We start from the raw sequence: 24,678 nt of genomic DNA on the forward strand, positions 1-24,678 counted from the left end.
AATCAGAGGGAAGAAGCAAAACGTCTTCAGCCCTGTCTGGTCAGGTCATTCAAAGGGTGGCCATGAGTCAGTCCACAAAGAGGAAAAGGGATGGGGGCTGGGGGAGGTTGGGGAGGGGCAGGGTGAAGGATAGAGGCAAGGAAAGCTGCTGCTTTGACATTCTTGATGAAGGGCTTATACCCGAAACGTCGACTCTCCTGCTTCTCGGATGCTGCCTAACTTGCAGTGCTTTTCCAGCACCACACGTCTCAACTCTGCTTTGAGACTGAGTCTTGACATCTCACTGTACAGCGCAGGGTCTGTGAGCTCTGGGAAGGGGCAGTAAAGAATGGTGCAGTGCAGGAGTAAGGTCAGTGGGAAGGGAATACGGTAAAGCATGACTGGGATGTATTTATTGCAGGGGGGACATGTTTGTCCACAGTGAGGAGCACACAGGCTTCAACACTGCGTGTGGGGGGAAGGAAATTGTGGCAATGAATGAGGTGTGGGTACCTCATATTTTAGGGGCTGGCCAGGAGCAGTCAGCAGATATACGGGCATATAGACAGGTGTGGGGATAAGTAGACACGTGTAGAGGTATGTACACAGGTGAAGGGATATGTAGATAGGTGTAGGGGAATGTAGACAGGTGTAGGGGAATGTAGACAGGTGTAGGGGCATGTAGACAGGTTTAGGGAAATGTAGACAGGTGTAGGGGCTTGCAGACAGGTTTAGGGGAACGTAGACAGGTGTAGGGGCTTGTAGACAGGTGTAGGGGCATGTAGGCAGGTGTAGGGGAATGTAGACAGGTGTAGGGGACTGTAGTCAGGTGTAGTGGCATGTAGACGGTTGGGTAGGATATTGGCGAAGTGTGAGGCCTTTGGAGTTAACAGGATGGAATACCAGGAAGAGGATATGGATACACAGGGGCTCACTGACACAGTCAGTTAGAGGTTGGAGGAGGATGTGGATACCGGGGCCTCACCGACTCCTACAGCTACCTACAAATGGACCCCACCACCAGAGATATATTTTCCTCCCCACCCCTATCCATTTTTCGCAAAGACCATTCCCTCCAAAGTCCACACCCCCCAACAATCCACACTCTCCTCCTGGCACCTTCCCCTGCCACCACAGGAATTGCAAAACATGCGCCCATACCTCCCCCTTCACCTCCATCCAAGGCCACAAAGCTTCCTTCCACATCCATCAAAATTTCAGCTGCACATCCACCAATGTCATTTATTGTATCCATTGCTCTCGATGCGGTCTCCTTTACACTGGGGAGACTGGACACCTTCTCACAGAGCGCTTTAGGGAACATCTCTGGGACACCCGCACCAATCAACCCCACTGCCCCGTGGCCCAACATTTCAACTCCCCCTCCCACTTTGCCGAGGACATGCAGGTCCTGGGCCTCTTCCATCACTACGCCTGGAGGAAGAACACCTCAGCTTCCGCCTCAGAACACTTCGCATCAATATGGCCTTTACCAGTTTCCTCATTTCCCCTCCCCCCACCTTACCCCAGCTCCAATCTTCCAGCTCAGCACCATCCTCATGACCTGTCCTACCTGCCAATCCTCCTTCACATCTATCTGCTCCACCCTCCCACCCTCCTCTCTGACCTATCACCTTCATTCCCACCTCCATCCACCTATCGCACTCTTATCTGCCTTCTCCCCAGCCCCAGCCCCATCCCACTCCCATTTATCTCTCCACCCCGGAAGCTCACAGCCTCATTCCTGATGAAGGGCTTTTGCCTGAAACATCTATTTTCCTGCTTCTTGGATGCTGCCTGACCTGCTGTGCTTTTCCAGCATTACTCTAATCTTGGCTCACTGACACACAGTCAGGTGGAGTTTGAAAGCCCCTGGCTGAGGAGCACTCACTGTCACCTTCTGTCGAGACACAAACGGAAAGTGCGCAATGAGGAAGAAAATGGCTGTGACTGTGCTTGGAGTGGCAGAAGGCCAGTGATTCGTGGGGGGAGCTGCAGCAAACTCCCAGCAGTGGGCTTTTAAAGAGAAAGCACATTGGTCCATGGACACAAAGACTCTCATCTCACAGAGACTGAGGATCCAAATGTCAGGCATTTCCCCTCTCAGTCTGCATAGGCTCCCTCTCTGCCCCTGTTATGGTCTGTATCTCCTGTAGCAGCAGATAGTGGGGAAAGGAATCAGGTAACAATAGATGGCATGGCCATTAGCACCAAGGTGCAAGAGATGGTGAGGTATTCCCAGCGAGCATGGATGCAGCACGGAGGGCGTGTGGGGTTAGTGGTGGGGCAAGTTGAAGTGGGAGTGACAGTGAGTGAAGGCAATTGTGGGAATGGCCAAGCATGAGTGTTGGTGGGAGCTGAGTGGATTGACAGAGATCAAGAGACTATGAGATAGCAGAGAGTAGAGTGAGGCACTTGTGCTGGCAGAGGGGAGAGGTGCATTACTTTCTTGCAGCACCCTGGGGTTGGCACTGACCTGGGTGGCATCATCAGAACAGGCTGGCAGGGTGTCGGTGTTGGACTTGGGTGTACAAAGTTTAAAATCACACACAACACCAGGTTATAGTCCAACAGGTTTATTTGGAAGCACTAGCTTTCGGAGCGCTGCTGATGAAGAAGGGCTCATGCCCGAAACGTCGATTCTCCTGTTCCTTGGATGCTGTCTGACCTGCTGTGCTTTTCCAGCAACACATTTTCAGCTCAAAATTTTCAGCACATCAGCTTCCTCTATCTCTATCCATTCCAGCATGCACACCTGCTCTTCAAAGGTTTCATTCACTACAAAGTTCGTTTCTTTCATAAAGACAGAAGCAAAAAGTTCATTTAGGGCTTCCCTTACCTCCTCAGACTCCACACACAAGTTCCCTATGCTATCCCTGATTGGTCCTACTCTTTCTTTGACCATTCTCTTATTCCTCACATAAGTGTAAAATGTTGTGTTCTCCCTAATCCGTTCTGCCAAGCCTTTCTCGTGCCCCCTCCTGGCTCTCCTCAGACATGTCTATAGTGCCTTTACCATGGAACAATTGCTCCCAGTCCATGCTTCCTAACTCATGTCTAATCGCATCATAGTTTCTGCTTCCCCAATTAAATATCCTCCCATTTTGCCTAATCCTCTCCTTCTCTATAGCTATGTAGAATGTGAGGCAGTTGTGGTCACTATCACCAAAGTGCACTCCCACCACACGATCTGATACCTGTCCCGGCTCGTTTCCGAGCACCAAGTCTAGAATGGTCTCTCCCCTCGTCGGCCTGTCAACGTACTGAGTTAGAAAACTCTCCTGAACACACCTTACAAAAACAGCTCCATTCAAATCTTCTGTTTGAAGGAGGTTCCAATCAATATTGGGAAAGTTAAAGTCACCCATTACTACAACCCTACCATGTCCATACTTTTCCAAAATCTGCCGACCTATGCTTTCTTCAGTCTGCCTGCAGCTATTGGGGGGCCTATAGTAAACCCCTAATGAGGTGACTGCTCCCTTGCTGTACCTAATTTCCACCCATAATGACTCGGTAGGCAGACCTTCCTTGACAATGGAAGCTTCTGTAGCTGTGATACCCTCTCCGATTAGTAGTGCTACACCCCCTCCTCTTACTTGAAGTCCCACTGTCCACTAGTGATAAAGGGCAGAATTTTACTAAAATTGGCGGCAGACTGCTCTCCCCGTGCCCCACTTTTGGAAGGAAAGTCGGCACCCAATCCCATAGCTATAACACTGCGTTCATGATCAAACTGATGCAGGATGGGAATTTGCCCCTCAGTAGGAAGAGGGCCACCATTTGGAGCCAATCTGATTGCCCTGGAGCCAGGAGGGCAGGTAGTTCCAGAAGGAGGCCGAACATAACACCAGACCTGTGGCCAATTCAGGGGGATTTGAGCAGAGAAGGTTTGACCACTGTAGAGAGGGTTTCAACTTCTGTGGAGGAAGGGGAATACACCCTCTTTTCAGGGGGTTGGCAGGTGTGCCCGCAATGGACAGGAGAACCCAACGAAGACAGACCCCTTTACGTCCTACACTTTTAACAATAAAGTGCTCTGCCTGCCTGGCTGTAGCAATCACTTTATGGGAATATCGTGAGCTTCTGACAAGACCAATGGATCCTGAGATACTGATTTACAAATGCAGTGAGCTACCCATTTTAGAATTCGTCTTCTGCAATATGTGGGGGAGAATTTAGGCACAGATGGGGAATTAGTGGGCTGGCCACTGACCTATATTGCAAGCCCCCTCAAACATGCCTGGTGCTAGGGATGGGGTGGGTGGGATGTTTGTTAAATGCAGCTTTGCGTACTTGATCAGAATCTCTAACCACAGCAAAAGTACAATTCCATTTGCTGTACTCTACACTTTCTTACAGCTAGGACACTGAAAGACCAGCCCTTGTAATCCCAGAGCATATCCACAGAAATTCAGTTCTCAGATTTCATCTGCAGACTCACATACCTACATAACAACGTGCCAGCAGATGGTTTATGAACATTGGCCTCTCAAAATGTATTCTCTACACTCTAATTATGTATTCTGCACACCCTCGATGTCTGTGTAGTCTGTGCATTCTTGTGCAGTTACAGTCAGAACTAAGTATTCCCACATCTGATGAGTGAGATCACAGTCCTGCCACATCCAATGGGGATGAACAGTTAAACAACTGACAGTAAAGGAAGTTCCGTAAACATTCACATGCTGGTTTGTCCTTGGATGGAGAAAAGAGAAGTGTGTGTTAGACTGTAGAAATATCTAAAGATTTGCAACCGAGCGATACTGTGAAGTGGGAGTGAAATCAAAGGGACAGGATGCATTTAGTGGGCAGTTGAATGGTAAAACGTAGGTTTCCCAGACTGATTCCTGGGATGGCAGGACTGGATCGAGAGCTTGGTGCTGGAAAAGCACAGCCGGTCAGGCAGCATCTGAGGAGCAGGAGCATCGACGTTTCTCATTCCTGATGAAGAGCTATGCCCGAAATGTCGATGCCCCTGCTCCTCGGATGCTGCCTGACCGGCTGTGCTTTTCCAGCACCACACTCTTGACTCTGATCTCCAGCAGTCCTCACTTTCTCCATGGCAAGACTGATGTTTGATGACAGACTGGGTCAGCTAGGACTATATTCACTGGAGTTTAGAAGCATGAGGGAGATCTCATAGAAACCTCTAAGATTCTAACAGGTCTCAACAGGATAAACACAGGAAGGATGATCAGGGAGAGTGTTCCAGAATCCAGGGTCCCACTGTAAGGATATGGAGTAGGCCATTTAAGATTGAGATGGAGAGAAATTTCTTCATCCAGAGAGTGGTGAGCCTGTGGAATTCTCTGCCACAGAAAGTGGCTGAGGTCAGAACATTGAATTCATTTAAGAGGGAGTTAGCTATAGTTATTAGGGTTAAAGGGATTGAAGGTAATGGGGAGGAAGCAGGAACGGGGTACTGAGTAGGATGATCAGCCATGATCATATTGAATGGTGGAGCAGACTGGAAGGGCCGAATGGCCTACTCCCGCTCCTACTTTCTATGTTTCTATGACACTGCTTTGAATCCCAACACAACAGATGACAAAATTTGATTTCAACATTCTTTAAAAATCTGGAATTAAAAACTGTCTAATGAAGACCGAGTAACCATTGTTATCTGTCATTTTAAGAAAAACCCATTTGTTTCTTTAATGTCCTATTAGGGGAGGGATTCGAGCATCCTTACCTGCTCTGGCCTATGTGTGTCTATAGTTACTCTTCACTGCCTTCTGAAATGGTCTTAGCAAGCCATTCAGGACAAGAGGTAATTGGGGAGAGGCAATAAATGCTAGCCCAGCCAGCAATGTCTGCATCTGCTAAAAACTATTGAGATGATGAAGATCATTCACACGCACATGTATCACTGAAATGTATCACAGTTACAGTAAGGAAAAGTGGTAGCCTAGTGATATTATCACAGACTGTTAATCCAGAGACTGAGCTAATGTTTGAGAGACCTAGGTTCAAACTCTGCCGTGGCAGATGATGGAATTTGAGTTCAATTAAGATATGGAATTAAGAGTTTGATAATGACCATGAAGCCATTGTTGCTGATCAGAAAAAAAACCCACCTGGTTCACGAATGTCCTTTAGGAAAGGAAATGCTGTCCTTACCTGGTCCAGCCCACTGGGCCAGAACAATGTGATTGGCACTTAACTGCCCTCAAGGCATTTTGGAATAGGCAGTAAATATGGGCCTAAACAATGATGGCCACATCCTGTAAATGAATTTTTTAAAAAGTATCCCGATTCCAACTACCCACAGAACATGATGAATGGAAAAAGAAATGAACAGTTGCAAACTCTTTTGAAAAACGTGTGATTATATGACAGTTTGTAGGAAGCTTGAAATAATTGTGACCACTGATCTTTTTGGCCATCTCACTCTAAAGCCTGGATTGCAGGATCAAATACAAGGAACTGACCTTGCCGAGAGTACTGATAGGTTAGGACAGGTGGCTGTAGGGGATTGCGGACCCAAGAAACAAAAGATAGAATGACCTCAGGCCACTTCAGAAACTTGAAAGTGAAAAGCTTATCATCATCGTCTGTCTGCTCTTATCTGATCCGCGGGCAATCCAAAATCCAGGAAGATCTGAAATCCAGTATGTTGTCAGTCCCCAGGGTACCAGATTCTGGAAACTGGACCAGTAGGCGGGTCTGAATAATAACCAGAAAGTCTAAGCGAATGTTCACTTTCAGCAGAGAAAGGAAATGTAGTTTTGCTACAGAATCACGAAGCCCTGGGTAGACCACACCTGGGAGTACTTTGTGCAGTTTTTGCCATTTTTTAGAAAAAGGATATATTCACTTTGGAAGGTACGCAGCACAAATTCTCCAGAATGTTACCACAATCTCAGTTCTAACTCAATGGTCTACTTTGAGCTGCATGCTGTCCGATTAAAGAGATAACCAGGGATGACAGGTTGGAAAGAATGTCTTTAGGGCCAGGAAGCATGGGGGGGGAGGTGGTGGAGGGAGTGTTAATCCAGGCCAGCAAGTTAATCTTCCCAACCCATCACTAGGAGCACATGTAGGCTATTTGGCCCTTCAATACAATCATTCAACCCTAACAGCGCAAGGCTGTGCCCATGATGTATCACTCCTCTTTCCCTGGCACCCACTCCTCACCCGGCTTTCAGATGATTAATACCTATTGAAAAATGTATAAAGGCAGCAGAGTCTGATGCTAATTTTGACTGGGTGAGCTGGGACGACAGACTGAATCGTATTGAAAATCCTTCCTCAGCTGTCTCTCAGCCAAAGTGGGAAATGAAGGGGTCCTACATTCCTGGTTGCTGATACAACGTACATGACACCTTCGCTGTTCCCTGCCACATCAAGTAGAGAGGTGGGAGGATGATTGGGGAACAATGAAGCACAAGAATAAAAGGCAAGACATGCGATTGGATGGAGGGAGCAAATAAATAATAAAAGAGGAAAAAGGTGCTTAGCTAAGGGTCATTTCCCATTAGCATGCTCTTTATTTGAACACTTTCAGCATTTTGTTTTATTTCTGAGGACTAATACAGCAAGGTAAAGTCATCGGCTTATCTGGTAATGATGTAATCCACTCCTGCACCTACCTTAATGACAGATAACAACAAGTAAACAGTTTATAAAAAGAAAGTGTTATCTTGCCATAAACTCCCCCTCTGTCTCATTAGCTTGTGACATTTTTCACTCATCTGGGCTGTAATCTGGGAGATCAATCCATTTTATTGTATAGCTGAACAATCTTCAAGGGAAAGAGACCATGTTATCTCTGTAATATAGATAAGCAGGTATACTGTACCCAAGATAACACTGTACCCATGGAATGTCTTACTTAATACATGTACAATGCATCAAACAATACATTTACTGTTGTTCTTATTGACAATGAAATTCCGTGACCATCCCTACTTATTTTCTGCATTTAATCAAGATCTAATCTGAACAGATCTCAAATTTACTGTCTAATCCTTTGCACGCAGCCAAAATGGTGATTCAGTATTTATCTCATGATGCCTTTCCTTTGAGCTACTTTTAGCTACCTTAACTCCTTAGAATCCTCAAACCTTCCACTGGAAGCTACTGTTCCGATTCTGGATTGTTAGCCAGCTTTCAGCTTTGTTTCCCCCATCATCTTGGGGAGTCGGGATTAACTGGAAATTGACTGGACCAATCACTGTAATCACAAGCAATAAAAACAGACATTGCTGGAAGAGCTCAGCAGGTCTTGCAGCATCTGTGGAGAGAAATCGGAGTTCTGAGGAAGGGTCACTGGATCCAAAATATTAACTGCCAGACCTGCTGAGTTTTTCCAGCAATTTCTCTTTTTGTTTTTGATTTGCAGCATTGACAGTTCTTTCGGTTTTTGTACTATAATCACAAGGCCAGTTCAGGTGCTGGGAACTCTACAATGACTAACTCAACTCTCACTACCCCAGGGACTTATCCACCATCTACAATGTGTACACCAGGAGTGTGCTGGAATACTGTCCAATTTACATTAGATTAGATTAGATTCCCTACATTGTGGAAACAGGCCCTTCGACCCAACAGGTCCACACTGACCCTCCAAAGAGTAAACCACCCAGACCCATCTCCCTCTGACTAATGCACCTAAGACTATGGGTAATTTAGCATGGCCAATTCACCTGACCTGCACATCTTTGGACTGTGGGAGGAAACCAGAGCACCCGGAGGAAACCCACGCAGACACAGGGAGAATGTGTTGCCGGGTGAATGCAAATAAAGCGACATTCAAGAAGCCAATTACTAGGACAAAGGGACCTGCTTCCTGTACTCCCCTTAAATGTTCACTCTCTCTATCATCAGCTCAACATGACAGCGCTAGGTTAGAAGACAACTGCATTTGAATAGCACCTTCAAAATTGTAAAAATATTTTGAGGCACTTCACAGAAAGAGGATCCATATGAAGAGACCAGGAATGGGTTTTCCTGAGAGGTTATTAGTCCTCAAAGGTTATAAAGTGTTTCTGAAATGTTGTGCAATATAAGGCATGAGTCCATTCATGAAAAACTATACCACAATTATAAGGTAGATATAAATCATTTGAACCATTTCTTTTTAAATCCCATCACTTCCTTCCTTCCAATATTAGTGGGGCCCACCTTCAATCATTGAGATCCTAATAGACCAGGATATTCCTTCCAAAACCACGCCACCTCACACTTACTCTGCTGTGAAATTTCTAAAAATCCACTGGTGGATTTGGGGTGGAAAGGGGGCGGGTGGGTGGGGGGCAGTAGTGGCTGAGATGAGTGGGGGGGGGGGGCTCCATTTGGCTCAGTACATTAGAGTGCAATGAAGGATTACAGCAAGATGTGGGTTCAGTCGTGGCACTGATTGTAGTACCTTATACAGGGTAAAAACAATGACTGCAGATGCTGGAAACCAGATTCTGGATTAGTGGTGCTGGAAGAGCACAGCAGTTCAGGCAGCATCCAAGGAGCTTCGAAATCAATGCTTCAGGCAAAAGCCCTTCATCAGGAATAAAGGCAGAGAGCCTGAAGCGTGGAGAGATAAGCTAGAGGAGGGGGGGGGCGGGGAGAAAGTAGCATAGAGTACAATGGGTGAGTGGGGGAGGGGATGAAGGTGATTGGTCAGGGAGGAGAGGGTGGAGTGGATAGGTGGAAAAGGAGATAGGCAGGTAGGACAAGTCCGGACAAGTCATGGGGACAGTGCTGAGCTGGAAGTTTAGAACTAGGGTGAGGTGGGGGAAGGGGAAATGAAGAAACTGTTGAAGTCCACATTGATGCCCTAGGGTTGAAGTGTTCCGAGGCGGAAGATGAGGCGTTTTTCCTCCAGGCATCTGGTGGTGAGGGAGCAGCGGTGAAGGAGGCCCAGTACCTCCATGTCCTCGGCAGAGTGGGAGGGGGAGTTGAAATGTTGAGCCACGGGGCGCTGTGGTTGATTGGTGCGGGTGTCCCGGAGATGTTCCCTAAAGCGCTCTGCTAGGAGGCGCCCAGTCTCCCCAATGTAGAGGAGACCGCATCGGAAGCAACGAGCACCACTAATCCAGTACCTTATACAGAGCCCATTGCTATGCGTCAGGTTTGAGGTAGAGGGCCCCACTACAATTAATGCTCTCTCTCTAAGGTCTGTGACCCCTTGTGGGCTATAGCTATTTACATGACATAGCCTAAAACCTTCTTCCTTCACTAATCTGTCCTATCATTTACTTCTATGTTTCTGCATCTTTGTTTTGTCTGATATTGCTTCTATCATGTTTCCTGTGGATGTTCCTACCTTAAAAGTATTATATTAATGCAGCAGGCTGTAATTTGCAGAATACTATTAGTCACTTCCACACTGACCTTTGGCAATTGCCCCTGTCCTGATGTTCTGCTGTTGGCTGTCACCTGAAGCTAAAACCAATCGATTTTGTTGGGTCATAGATCCTAAAGACCAGTTGCAGCCTGAGCCTCAGTTGCTGTGGCACAGAATGGCCACTCTACTACAACAGCATCATGATGTTGCTTGATCGGTGACATTATGACGTCTGAAATATTATGTTGAGGAGCCGGTATTGGACTGGGGTGGACAAAGTTAGAAATGAAGCAACACCAGGTTATGGTCCAATAGGTTTATTTGGAAACACTAGCAGCAGTCCTTCATCAGGTAACTGTGGAACAGGATCATAAGACACAAAATTTATAGCAAAAGATCACAGTGTCATGCAACTGATGCGACATATTGAACAAACCTAGATTGCTGTTAAGACTTTCATTTTTTAGAATGGGTTGCAGGGTTCGGATCATTAATATGTAAATCCCAGAATGTCTTTCACATCACATCCTCAAGATAACAAAGTTTTATAAAATGAACTGAACCCTGCAACCTATTCTAAAAGATAAAGGACTTAACAGCGATCTAGGTGTGTTCAATGTATCATTTCAGTTGCATGACATTGTAACATTTTGCTAAACATTCTGTATCTTATGATCCTGCTCCACAGCTACCTGATGAAGGAGAATTGCTCCAAAAGCTAGTACATCCAAATAAACCTGTTGGCCTATAACTTGGTGTTGTGTGATTTTTAAATCTAAAATATGCACAGAGTCTAATTGTTTACTCATTCATGCAATGTCGGTATCATTGGCTGGGGCAGCATTTAATGCTTATCCTTCATTTTTGAGTATAGGGCTCCTCTCTCATGAGGGAGTGATGACCTGCTCGTGGTTTAACCTGAGGGTCTGCACGCCTCAGGCAATGGGACAGGTTGAGAAGGAGAGTCCTTCATGATAACCTCAGCCGGAGCAGGAATTGAACCCATGCTGTTGGCATCACTCTGCATTGCAAACCATCCATCTCAAACTGCTACAGGTAGACTCACAATGCCACTAGGGAAGGAGTTCCAGGATTTTGTCCTAGCAACAGTCAAGGAACAGCAATTCATCTGCAAGTCGGGATGGCAAGGAAGAGAACTTGCAGGCAGTGGTGTTTCCTATGTATCTGCTGCTTTGTCCTTCTAGATGGAAGTGGTCATGGTTTGCAAGGTGCTGTCTGTGGAGCCGTGATGAATTTCTGAAATACTCAAGGTTATATGGATAGCACAGACTGCAACTACTGAGTAATGGTGGTGGAGGGAGTAGATGCTTGTGGATGGGATAAAAACAAGGACTGCAGATGCTGGAAACCAGAGTCTAGATTAGAGTGGTGCTGGAAAAGCACAGCAGGTCAGGCACCATCCGAGGAGCAGGAAAACCGACGTTTCGGGCAAAAACCCTTCATCAGGAATAGAGGCAGGGTGCCTGCAGAGTGGAGAGATAATGATTTCACCAGTTTCCTCATTTCCCCTTCCCCCCACCTCACCCCAGCTCCAGCCTTCCAGCTCAGCACTGCCCTCATGACTTGTCCTACCTGCCTATCTTCCTTTCCACCTATCCACTCCACCCTCCTCTCTCTCCTATCACCTTCATCCCCACCTCCATTCACCCATTGTACTCTTTGCTACCTTCCCCCATCCTCCTCTCCTCCTTTCTGACCTATCACCTCCATCCACACCCCCATTCACCCATTGTACTCTATGCTACTTTCTCCCCACCCCCACCTCCCATCTCATTTATCTCTCCACTCTGCAGGCATCCTGCCTCTATTCCCAATGAAGGGCTTTTGCCCGAAGCGTAAATTTTCCTGCTCCTCGGATGCTACCTGACCTGCTGTGCTTTTCCAGTACCACTCTAATCTAGCTTGTGGATGGGGTGCCAATCAAGTGGGCTTCTTCATCCTGGATGGTGTTGGACTTCTTGAATGTTATTGGAGCAGCCAGTATCCATGCAATTGGGGAGTATTCTGTCACAGTCCTGACTTGTGCCTTGTAGATGGTGGACAAGCTTCAGGGAGTCCAGAGGTAGGAGATATATGTGGGGGTGAATGATGACACTGTGCCCACATGGTGTTGTCACTACATTGAAACTCTCCACCTTCGTTATTTGGCTCCACATTCCAATTATTGCCTTCCACACTCTGTAAAATTGAGCAGTACAAACATATGAACTAGGAGTAGAAGTAGTCCATTCAGCCCCTGGAACCTGCTCTACTATCCAATAAGGTCATGATAGATCTGTTTATGACTCAAATTCCATCTTTTCACTTTAATTGTCCTGCCTAAACATGAACATTGTGCTGCTTGTTTATATCTCGCACTATGTCCTGTTCACAGAGGGACTAGGCCATGAGGTGCTTTTAAAGAATAAGCATTTTAAAATTGAGGCAATGCCAAGTCAGGCTCTGATGTAGGCCAGTGAATGATCTCAGGTGATGGGAGAGCTGAAATGGCTACGTTAAGAAATGGGCAGTACAGTAAAACAGTAAACGGATTGCTGGCTGGAGGATTTGAGCTGGAGCGGCCGAGTTAGATTTGCAGCTGTCTCTGAAGGGAGCTACACGAGGCGTGCGCAATAAATTCGGAACAGCTGCATGGGGGGAAATGGAGCCAGCAGCTGCCTGGTCACCGGGTCTGCGGAGGGAAGCCAGGCAGACTGGTTTCCAAACCTTGTTCACACGATTCCCCAGGTTGCAACTCCCCACATCAGAAAATTCACTGTTACTCAGAGTTACATAGAAAACAAAGCAAAGAACCAGACTATTCATCCCAAACAATCTGTGATGTTTCTTATATCCCATACCAGTCTCCTCCCATTTCTTCTGCCTCGTCTCAATCTTTAACGTATCGTTCTCTCCACAAGCTTGCCTAGTTTTACTTTGAAAGTGTTTGCTTTAATGATTTCTCAAGCAACATGAATTGTAAAGCCTCAATGATTCGTGTCCACTTGCTCTGACTTCCATAATTATGAAGTGCTTCAAGAGGTTAGTCATGGCTCCCATCAACTCCAGCCTATCAGTTGCCTTGATCCTTTGTAATTCATCTACTAGTGCAACAGGTCCACAGCAGACACCGTCTCCCTAGCCCTACACCCATCCCTGGAAAATCTAGATAATAAGGCTACTTATGTCAGGCTCCTGCTTATTGACCAAAGTTCCTCCTTCAACACCATGATTCCATATAAACTCATCTCTAAACTCCGAGACCTAGCTCTCAGCTCCACGCTCTGTAATTGGATCCTCGACCTATAGACCACAATCAGTAAGAATAGGCGACAACCCCATCTCCACCATAATCCTCAACACCAGTTCTCCACATGGCTGCATACTCAGCCCTTTACTGTACTCCTTATACACTCACAGCTCTGTGGCCAAATTCCTTCACAACTCCACGAACAGGTTTGCTGACGACACCACTGTTGTAGGTCGGATCTCAAACAATGACAAGACAGAATATAGGGAACAGACTGAGTGCCTAGCAGCATGGTGTAAAAACAACAATCTCTCCATCAACATCAGTAAAACAAAGGAGCTGGTCATTGACTTCGGGAAACAGGGTGGAGGGCACACCCCTGTCAGTATTAACGATACTGAGGCGGAGATGGTCCAGACCCGTCAAGTTCCAGGGCAGATGATTACCAACAATCAGTCCTTATCTCCCCATGTTGGTGTGATGGTCAAGAAAGCACAACAATGTCTCTACTTCCTCAGGAGGCTAAGGAAATTCGGCATGTCCACAATGGCTCTTACCAATTTTTATAGATGCACCATAGAAAGTATCCTATTTGATTGCATTACAGTGTGATTTGGCAACTGCTCTGCCCAAGATCACAAGAAACTACAAAGAGTCATGAACACAGCCCAGTCCAGTATGCAAACCAGCCTCCCATCCAGTGACTCCATCTATATTTCTAGCTGCCTCGAGAAAGCAGCCAAAATGATCAAAGACCCTTCTCACCCCGGTTATGCTCTCCTCCACCCTCTTCAGTCGGGGAGAAGATATAAAAGTTTGAATATACAAACGAACAGTTTCAAGAGCAGCTTCTTCCCCACTGTTAACAGACTTTTAAATGGACCTCTCAAATACTAATTCTGATCTCTCTGCACCTTCTCTGCGGCTGTAACACTGGATTCTGCACTCTGTTCTGCTACCCTGATCCACTTTGTATGGTACGATCCATCTGTATAGCAGACAAAGCAACACTTCTCACTGTATCTCAATATGGGTGGCACGGTGGCACAGTGGTTAGCACTGCTGCCTCATAGCACCAGAGACCCGGGTTCAATTTCTAATCTAATCTAATATGTGACAATGATAAATCAATCAATTCTTATGACAACAAGTTCTACCTTCCAACTATACTGAGTAAAGAGTTTTCTCCTTATTTCACCAGTAGATTTATTAGTATTTACCGCTCTATTTTTGGAATTATATTCCCTTGCAATGAAAACATTCTCTATGTATCAACCACATCCAACCCATTTACAGTTTCAAATTACTGTCTGGTCTCTTCTAATTCTTGTCTTTTTCCAAAGAGAAAAGCCACAATCAGTTCAATCTAATTTGTTATTATCACACAAGCAAATGCTATCTGGGGAGTAATTGTTGCCCATCCCTTGTAGCTCTGATTGTTTGTATAATCGGGTGACTTGCTATGCCTCAGCAGAGTCAACAAATGCTGGTCTTGGGCAGTGATGCCTACATCCCATGACAAAAACGTAGGAAATGTGGCAGACAATTTACACTCAGCAACCTCCCACAAACAATGATCAGACCATCTTTTTGGTTGTGGTGGTTAAGGGATGAATATTGACCCGATCATAACACATACCCTTCTTCTTTCCAAAACAATACCTTGGGAACATTTCCATCTCTTTCAAACCTTTGGAAACCTCCCCAAGTGCTGCACTGGGTGTATCAGTCTAGATTTGACAGTTATCATAGAGATGTACAGCATGGAAACAGACCCTTCAGTCCAACCCATCAATGCTGACCAGATATCCCAACCCAATCTAGTCCCACCGGCCAGCACCTAGCCCATACCCCTCCAAACCCTTCCTAGTCTTACAGAATTAGAATTGAACCTCCAGCCTTCTGACACTGACTGAGTGTGTGACCAAGTAAACCACTGGTAACAACTCCAGTGGGAACATGCCAGCTTCACTAAAACCGTGAAGAAAAGGGAGGAGACATTTTTACAAATGAGTAGAAGAAGAAACATACAAGTGTGCAGACCCACATGTTCCTGACATGAGAGAGACTTTCTCAGCCTACTGTGTGCTCTGATTAAATCAGACCTATATTGTGAGTGAGTAAATGTGTCTTAAGTATTTCAACACACTGTGCCAGCAGCTTCCCAACACATATATACAACATCCAGTAACCAATAAAATGAGTCTACAAAAATTATTCTTTGTCTTTAACAAGGTGCCAACAAATCATGGAAACTGGACTAATTAACAGCTTCTGTACAAAGCAGACATTGGTCCTTGAGGTTGCTGGCTTTGGGGCCTTCAACAGATGTTGACAATTGCCAGAATGAGTCAGCCGTCTGAGAATTGTTGAGAAGCCGAACTAGCTGAAATATTCTTCTGCCGTGAGGTATTTGCAATAATTAAGCAAAGCATCAAGGAAAGCTCACCTGACTGAGGTGCCATATCTGAGGCTTCATCAGTTTTGGACTCAGCTTCCTTTTCGTCCTCCATTTAGTCTCTTGGATGAGTGGGAAGGATCTCTCACTGGCCAGGGACACTCTGAATGAAGGTGAAATGTAAGGCTACACAGCAGCAATGTAAAGGTCCCACAACCAACAAGATAAACCCTTCAATCAATTAGTTCACAAGATATGGGCATCACTGGCAAGGACAACATTTGTTGCCCATCCCTAATTACTCTCAAAGTGAGAAGTCACACAACACCAGGATGTAGTCCAACAGGTATATTTGAAATTACAAGCTTTTGGAGCGTTGCTCCTTTGTAACCGGACAAAGACGCAGTGCTCCCAAAGTTTGTGATTTCAAATAAACCTGTTGGACTACATCCTGGTGTTGTGTGACTTCTGACCTTGTCCACCTCAGTCCAATCCCGGCACCTCCACATCATGGCTACCTTTGAGGAGGCAGTGGTGAGCTGCCTTCTTGAACCATGGTCGTCCGTGCAGTGTAGGAACATTCCCAGAGCTGTTAGAAAGGGATTTCCAGAGTGTTAACAGAGCAACAGTGGAGGAACGGTGATATAGTTTCAACTCAGCATGACATAGCACTTGGGAGAAAAGTTGAAGGTGGTGATGCTCTCATGCATCTACTGTCCTTGTCCTTCTACATGGCAGTGGTCATAGATTTGGAAGGTGTTGTCAGAGGAGCTTCAGGAATTGCTGCAGTGCCTCTTGTAGATGTTACACACTGCTGCAGCTCTGTGGTAATGGTGGAGGGACAGAATGTTTAAGGTTATGGATTGAATTCTGATCAAACACCCTGCATGATCCTCACAAGGGAGGCAAGGAAGGAAAAGAGTTTGCAGGAGAATGGGATCCAGTGGCAGATAGTACACACACCATTGGAGAGGTGAAGAGGGTGAGAAATGAAAACAAAAATGATTGGAAAAACACAACAGGTCATAGAGTCATAGATTCATAGAGCTGTACAGCACGGAAACAGACCCTTCGGTCCAACCCATCCATGCCGACTAGATATCCCAAAACCAATCTAGTCCCACCTGCCAGCACCTGGCCCATATCCCTCTAAACCCTTCCTATTCATATACCCATCCAAATGCCTTTTAAATGTTGCAATCGTACCAGCCTCCACCACTTCCTCGGGCAGCTCATTCCATACACACACTACCCTCTGTGTGAAAAGGTTGTCCCTTAGGTTTCTTTTATATCTTTCCCCTCTCACCCTAAACCTATGCCTTCTAGTTCTGGACTCCCCCACCTCAGGGAAAGGACTTTGCCTATTTATCCTATCCATGCCCCTCATAATTTTGTAAATCTCTAGAAGGTCACCCCTCAGCCTCCAACGCTCCAGGGAAAACAGCCCTAGCCTGTTCAGCCTCTCCCTATAGCTCAAATCCTTCAACCCTGGCAACATCCTTGTAAATCTTTTCTGAACCCTTTCAAGTTTCACAACATCTTTCTGATAGGAAGGAGACCAGAATTGCACATAATATTCCAACAGTGGCCTGACCAATGTCCTGTACAGCCGCAACATGACCTCTCAACTCCTGTACTCAATACTCTGACCAATAAAAGAAAGCAAAGCAAATGCCTTCTTCATTATCCCATCTACCTGCAATTCCACTTTCGAGGAACTATGAACCTGCACCCCATGGTCTCTTTGTTCAGCAACATTCCCTCAGACTTTACAGGTCTTTCAGCATCTGTGGAAAGGAAACAAAGTTAACATTTCAGGTCCAATGACCCTTCTTCAGAACAAAGGTGTGGTTTGAGTAGGTGTAAAAGAGTTTGAGGTTAGATTAGCTGGGGGCTGGTAGGTTTTGGAAGGCAATTTAGTGCTGGGAAAGAATACAAGAGATAAGAAAGGGTAAGGCAATAGAGGAATTTAATATCAAATATTTTCTTTGCAATTCATATACAGCATTATTATGCTTAACCGAGTAAAACATTTATCAAGAGTCTTAATTTATTTGTTTTGAAATTGGGAGTAACCCTTTTAAAACGTATTACTCTCCTATAGAAGGTTCTACCCATCATCTCACTCTTAAGTCTCTGAAATTAGGCTCCAAAGACCTCGGCTTTACACTCCTGCCCAGTGATCCACCTGCTAGAAAATGTCTGAGTGAAAACACGAGAGAGAATGTCCGATCAGAGGGGCACAGAGTGACCAGTGAACGAGGAAAGGGAAGAAGACAGAAATAAAATCAAAAGGAGAAAAAGGAAGCCTGCTGACCAGGGCTGGGTAATCCCTGTCAGAAAGGGCCTAGGGTCAGATGTGTTGCTGTTCCTGTTGACTACACTTCAGCTTGGATTATTGACAGCCATAAGTGCAGTCAAAGATTGAATAAAGATGTCTCCTGGGGATGTCAAATTCACAAAGGTTCCATGGAGCCAGGTCAGTTATCCTGAAGGTATGAAAAATCAACAGTGGCAGCTGCAATGAGATTATAGGAACGTCTTGTGTCTACTTGTCACAGGTTTGCTTCGTAGCTGTCTGTGGAGTCATCAAAAATTCTTCCTCCAACATTGCCCTTGACAAAAGCACTGGAAAGAAATTATCGTCTTTCAGAAAGAATAAACAAACACACCTTCAGGCAGCCCTAATCCCTTCACCAGCACACATGGATTAGATGAGATTCCCTACAGTGTGGAAACAGGCCCTTCGGCCCAACCAGTCCACACCGACCCTCCGAAGAGCAACCCACCCAGACCCATTTCCCTTTGACTAATGCACCTAACACTATGGGCAATTTAGCATGGCCAATTCACCTGACCTGCACATCTTTGGGAGGAAACCGGAGCACCTGGAGGAAACCCACACAGACGCGGGGAGAATGTGCAAACTCCACACAGACAGTCGCCTGAGGCTGGAATTGAACCTGGGGTCCTGGTGCTGTGAGGCAGCAGTGCTAACTCCTGAGCCACTGTACCGCCCCTAAGGTTCCACACAGGGCACTAACCAATATATTTTGGGTATGAGATACTACCATTTTGGAACAGTTTCTGTTCTTCCAACTTCTTGAGTGTCTTTGTGCCAGACTTGAACAGGAGGCTTGTTGAGTGAGACTGTCAGGTTGTGCCAAAGCAACAGTCGGTGCCTTGAAGAGAAATGAGCAGAGCATTTGGACAGGTTTTTGCAGTTGGAATTGGGATTGGGCAGGGATGGGTCTGGTGGTAACTACCTCTGCTGGATGAGGAATAGCCTTCAGTTCAGAGTTCAATAGGATTCCTTACGCAGTATCAGCTGACATGTTAAAGGTGCACACATTGACCTGACATCACTAGGTCAAAGTGCAGGCACAATATCGATGTACAAACAAAGCAACTTCATCTCCATGTAATCAGTACAAGCTATGGGGAGTTAAGCATTGAACAGAACGGCTTAAGATCAGATCAATGTGAGTTGGTTAATACCCTTGGGTATTGGGATACTGATGTGCTTAACTAGTTGTCTGTCTACTTGAAGTGAGCTGGTTAGTCTGTCATTGATGAGGCTCTGAGTCTTCATTGAAAGCTCAGGAATGTTACAGATGGATTGGTAACACACTCATTAATTAAGAAAGGAGACATGACTTACCAATATGTTGCGTTCAGGCAAGTTGATCCCAGACAAGCTCCATTGGAAGAACCTGACTGAACATCAAGATTTCACCTAACAGAGGTTGGAACTTCACCCCCCTCACATCCCACTCAATGATCAACCACTGAGACCCTGGGCAGAGCCATGGCTAAAAGTCCCTATTGTTGACCAATACAACGTGTTGGAACTCCATGAGAGCAGAAAATAAGGGCTGTGGCTTCCTGTACAACACTGTGTTTGACCAATTTGAGGTTCGCATTCTGATTGGAGCTTAATGGAACTGAGACACCCTTGCATGCCAACTTTGACAAAGTTAAGAAAACCTAGATGAGGAAGATCTATTTAGAAGCATAGATGTGTTAAGTATGAGAAGGATATTCCTCGGCCCATCATGAGTGCAAGCCATAGAAGGAGGTCAATTGGTTCATCCAGTCTTCGGTTTGCAGTAAATCTCACATACGGTCATAGATCCTACTTATTCAATTACCTACAATATCATATCCACCTGTTTTCCTGAAGTGTATAAAGAGATTTTCATAACATCAACTCATCAGCTCATGACAGCCTTAGCTCAGTCAGTAGCAGAACATTGCAGATTGATAGCCTTACAGCAAACATTCAAAGACATAATCCAGGACAATACTCCAAACAGAGCCACAGAATGATTACAAATCAGAACCACTTGGCTCACTGTATCCATGCTGGCAAAAGCAGCTTATCAAGTCCCACTCCACCCATCCGTTCCCATTGGCCTGCGGATTTAGCCTCTTCAGATAATTAGCCAATTCTCCTTTGAATGCTGGGATTGAATCTGCCTCTGTCATGCTATCAAGTTGTGTATTCCAGTTCATAACCGGTGTAAAAATGTTTTTTCTCATGACAACATTAGTTTTTTTTTCCTAAGCAACTTAATAGTATCCTTTAGTTCCCAAATTGTCCCTTGATGGGTACTGTTTACCCCTATATGTTTAGTCTGGACCCCTCATGATTTTGAACCTGGCTTTCAAATCTCATCTCAACACTTTCTCTTCTAAGATCTCATTCCAGCCTTGGCTCAAATATGGGCAAACGAGCTAAATTCTGGAGGTGAGTGAGAGTGACAACCCTTGACATCAAAACTGGAATCAATGGGAATCAGAAGTCAAACTGTCTGCTGCCGCATAGAAAGATGGTTGTGGCCTTTCGAGGTCAGTTACCTTCATTCCAGGGGAGCTTTGAAGGGGTTCCTCAGGGTAGTGTCTTTCACTCAACCATCTTCAGCTGCTTTATCAATGATCTTCTCTTCAACGTAGGTGCTGAAGCACAGATGTTCGCTGATGATTGCACAATGTGGTCAGCCCCACTGTGACCACTCAGATACTGAAACAGTCCATGTTCAAATGCATTAAGACCCGGACAATATCCTGGCTTGGGCTGAAAAGTGGTAAATAACACTCACACCGCACAAATGTCAGACACTGACTATCTCCAATAAGACACAATCTTACCACTACTCTTTCATATTCAATGGCATTACCATCACTGTATCTCCCCACTATCAACATCCTGGGTTTTATCATTGACCAAAATCAAAACTGAACTAGCCACATGCTTCCAATGGTGAAAAGAGCAGGTCATAGACTAGGAAGCCTATAGTGAGTAACTCACCTCCTGACTCCCCAAAGCCTGTCCACCATCTACAAGGCACAAGAAGGAGTGTGATGGAATACTCCCCACTTGCCTGGATGAGTATTGTCCTTTGGATGAGATGATAAGTTGAAGGATGATTGAAAAATGCAAGGTCTGAATTAGCTTGAGAGTGAGCTGGAATCTGAATAAGATAGTATGATGATTTCTGGCAAACATTTGCTCACTACGAAAAGAACCCAATCTAGATATGTGTGCGTACTTTCACCCCACTCCTTGTTTCACTCTCAATCAATCTTTGTTTTACTCGCCGAAGTAAAAATGTAAACTATAGCACTAACTAATTTCTTCTGCAATAGTGTTGTTATATAACGCATCAGGTTACACAGTGGGTTAGCATGGCAAAGAGCTACTTTAGAATGTGAAAGATGTGTGGAATGTTAGTTTCTGCACACACCTGCAGGGACTGTGTGGCCTGGGATGAGGTGAGAAGATTAAGTAGGTAAGGGCGAGGGAATAGATCAGTGATATCTTTTTAAGACTGCATTGTACATTGAACTGGAGAATGGGGCTTCAGAAAAACAAGATAAAACACCTTATGTTCCTTTACTATTACCCACAGGGTGTCCTAACCTCATCAATTGAATTTGAGAAGTCTAGAAAAAGGGCCCAGGTCCATCATGCAAAACTCCAGCAAGATCAATGCTGGCCTGAAGTGTCAGCTAAAACTATAATTTCTCACTGGAGCGAAGGAGGGTGAGAGGTGACTTGGTAGAAGTATACAAGACGATGAGAGGCATAAATAGAGTGAATAGTCAGAGACTTTTTCCCAGGACAGAAATGGCTATCACGAGGGGGCATAATTTTACGGTTATTGGAGAAAGGTTTAGGGGAGATGTCAGAGGTCAGATCTTCACACAGAGAGTGGTGGGTGCATGGAATGCACTGCCAGCGGTGGTAGTAGAGTCAGATGTATTAAGGACATTTAGGCGACTCTTAGATAGGCACACGGACGATAGTAAAATGAAGGGTACGTAGGTTAGTTTAATCTTAGAGTAGGGTAAAAGGACAGCACAATATTGAGGCCTGAAGGGCCTGCATTGTGCTATACTATTCTGTATTCTATGATCTATAATGGGATTTAAACAGAAATAGATTGGACTCAAAACGTTAACTCTGTTTCTGTCTCCTCAGATGCTCACAGGTGTACTGTGGATTTTCAGCATTTTCTGTTTCTAATTCCAATCTCCAGAATCTACAGTCTTACTTTACTTTCATTTTAACCTCCTGCCTTCTGAGGTAGAAACGATAGTGCTCAGATCAACATGACCAAGCAGACGTTCAAACCCTCCGGTTAAACTTTTGTTAACCAATAAAGCAACTTTATTGCACTTTCTATAATTCTTCCAGCAATTCAATCTAAACAAAGCCAGAAAAAAAATAAGAAACATTCACAGCCAGCTTTACTCAGAAAAGTTGTTGGTGGGAGAGTGTTGCTCTGCTATCCTCATGATGTCACTCAGATCGATTTGTATTTCCAACCACTGGGCAACCGCGGTGGTAATTTGGCAAGCCAACAAAATGGCGACTCTCCCTCACTCAGCGGAACTGGCAAAGTAGGTTGTTTACCATTCTAGATTAAAGTGGTGCTGGAAAAGCACAGCAGGTCAGGCAGCATCCGAGTAGCAGGAAAATTGACATTTTGGGCAGGAGCCCTTCATCAGGAATGAAGGGCTCACTCTTTCGCCCTGTTTACCATTCTGTCTGTAGCTAAAGGAGAGATCACCCGATGGAAAGGCTGTGGATTTTTAAATATTGGGAAGACTTTAACTTTTAAGCAGAGCACTTGTATTCAGGGACCTCGGATTTCCCAGAGACCTTCACAGCAAATGAAGTACTTTTGAAGTGTAACAATGCAGGGAAACATGCCACAGGGTGGCACAGTAGCTAGCACTGCTGCGTCAGAGTGCTAGGGGCCTGGGTTCGATTCCAGCCTCAGGTGACTGGCTGTGTGGAGTTTGCACATTCTCCCCCGTTTCTGTGTGGGTTTCCTACCACAGTCCAAAGATGTGTAGGTTAGGTGGGTTGGCCATGGGAAATATAGGGTAAGGTGGTGGGTCTGGGTGGGATGCTATTCAAAGGGTCAGTGTGGCCCTGCCCCTATGCTGTAAGGATTCCATGCCAGTCAGTTTTCACATAGCAAGCTCCAACCAATAATGTTTAAATAATGATGGTTCAAGGATAAGAATTGACCAGGACAATAGGAAGAATTTCCTTTGCTCTCCTTCAAATAGTACAATGAAACTTTTTTTAACCTAAGGACAGTTTAAAACTTATTTGCATGTCTAGAAATTAAATAGGAATCAAAGTTAACATTTCTGTTCCAGTGACCCTTCCTCAGAACAGTTCAGAGGAAGGGTCGCTGGAACCAAAAGGTTAACTCTTATTTCTCTGCACAGATGCTGCCAGACCTGCTGAGCTTTTCCAGCAACCTCTATTTCGTTTCTGATTCATAACATCCATAGTTCTTTCGGTTTTCAGAAATCAAATCGGTTCAACTCCAAGAAGACACCATAAGGATAAAAAAAGGGAGAATATCCTCAATGCGAGAAAGACCTGTGAATAAACAATTCTTAAGTACAACAGTAATTGGAGCAGAAAACAAAGTGGGTCAATGTGTGTATCAAGCATGGTGCAAACGTGCCTACGCGTAAAATTTGATGTACTTGTCACTGGAGCTTTTCTCTCTCATCTTTTCCAGCCGACTATGAACATGATGAGACCTTGGACCTACTCTTTGCAGTAAGTATGTTTCCTCGGGGTTCTGCTTCACTCTGAGACAATGACATGAGGTTTTGGGGAAGGTGGCATGGGACAAGGGTTCAAATCCCACCATAGTAGCCAGTGAGATCAACTCAATTAATAAATCTGGATGTAAACCTTAATCTAATGGTGTTTATAAAACCGATCTCAATTGTCATTAAAAAAACCCCATCTAATTCACGAAAGCCACTTAAAGAAGGAAATCTGCCATCCTTACCCAGTCTGACCTACATGTGACTCCAGCTCCATAGCAAGGTGGTTCACTCTCAAGTGCCCTCTGAAATGGCCCAGTAAGCTCCTCAGTTCAAAGGCAATTAAGGATGGTCAACAAATGCTGGTCTTGCCAATGATGCTCACGGACCAGGAATAAACGAGGACATAAAGTAACTGCAAATCATGGGTGTGGTAAATGAGCTTAATAGAACCATACAGAAAAACAGACCTGCACACTCGCTCCATGCATAAATGCACTCAAACTCTCTCAATACACATGCACATAAAAACAATGCACTCGATAGGAGTATGATTAAATGTGTTTATAGATGAATTAATAATTAGAAGTTTGAATGACTGATTTAGAGACATGAACTCACAATCTGGCAATGGCAACTGGAGAACTTCAATTAAGTTAATTAAATAAATCTGCAATT

At 45.1% G+C, this 24,678-nt stretch overlaps 1 long non-coding RNA gene across 1 annotated transcript in view; it reads left to right on the top strand.

Moving 5' to 3' along the window:
* The window catches only part of LOC122565111, a 68,984-nt gene extending 44,977 nt beyond the window's left edge, over positions 1 to 24,007 (top strand). Inside the window, exon 3 of the long non-coding RNA XR_006316090.1 lies at positions 23,967 to 24,007. This is a non-coding gene — a long non-coding RNA (uncharacterized LOC122565111). The remainder of the gene's footprint in view (positions 1 to 23,966) is intronic.
* Positions 24,008 to 24,678: the final 671 nt, after the last annotated feature.

This window comes from Chiloscyllium plagiosum, chromosome 31, assembly GCF_004010195.1.
Source record: "Chiloscyllium plagiosum isolate BGI_BamShark_2017 chromosome 31, ASM401019v2, whole genome shotgun sequence".
NCBI lineage: Eukaryota > Metazoa > Chordata > Chondrichthyes > Orectolobiformes > Hemiscylliidae > Chiloscyllium > Chiloscyllium plagiosum.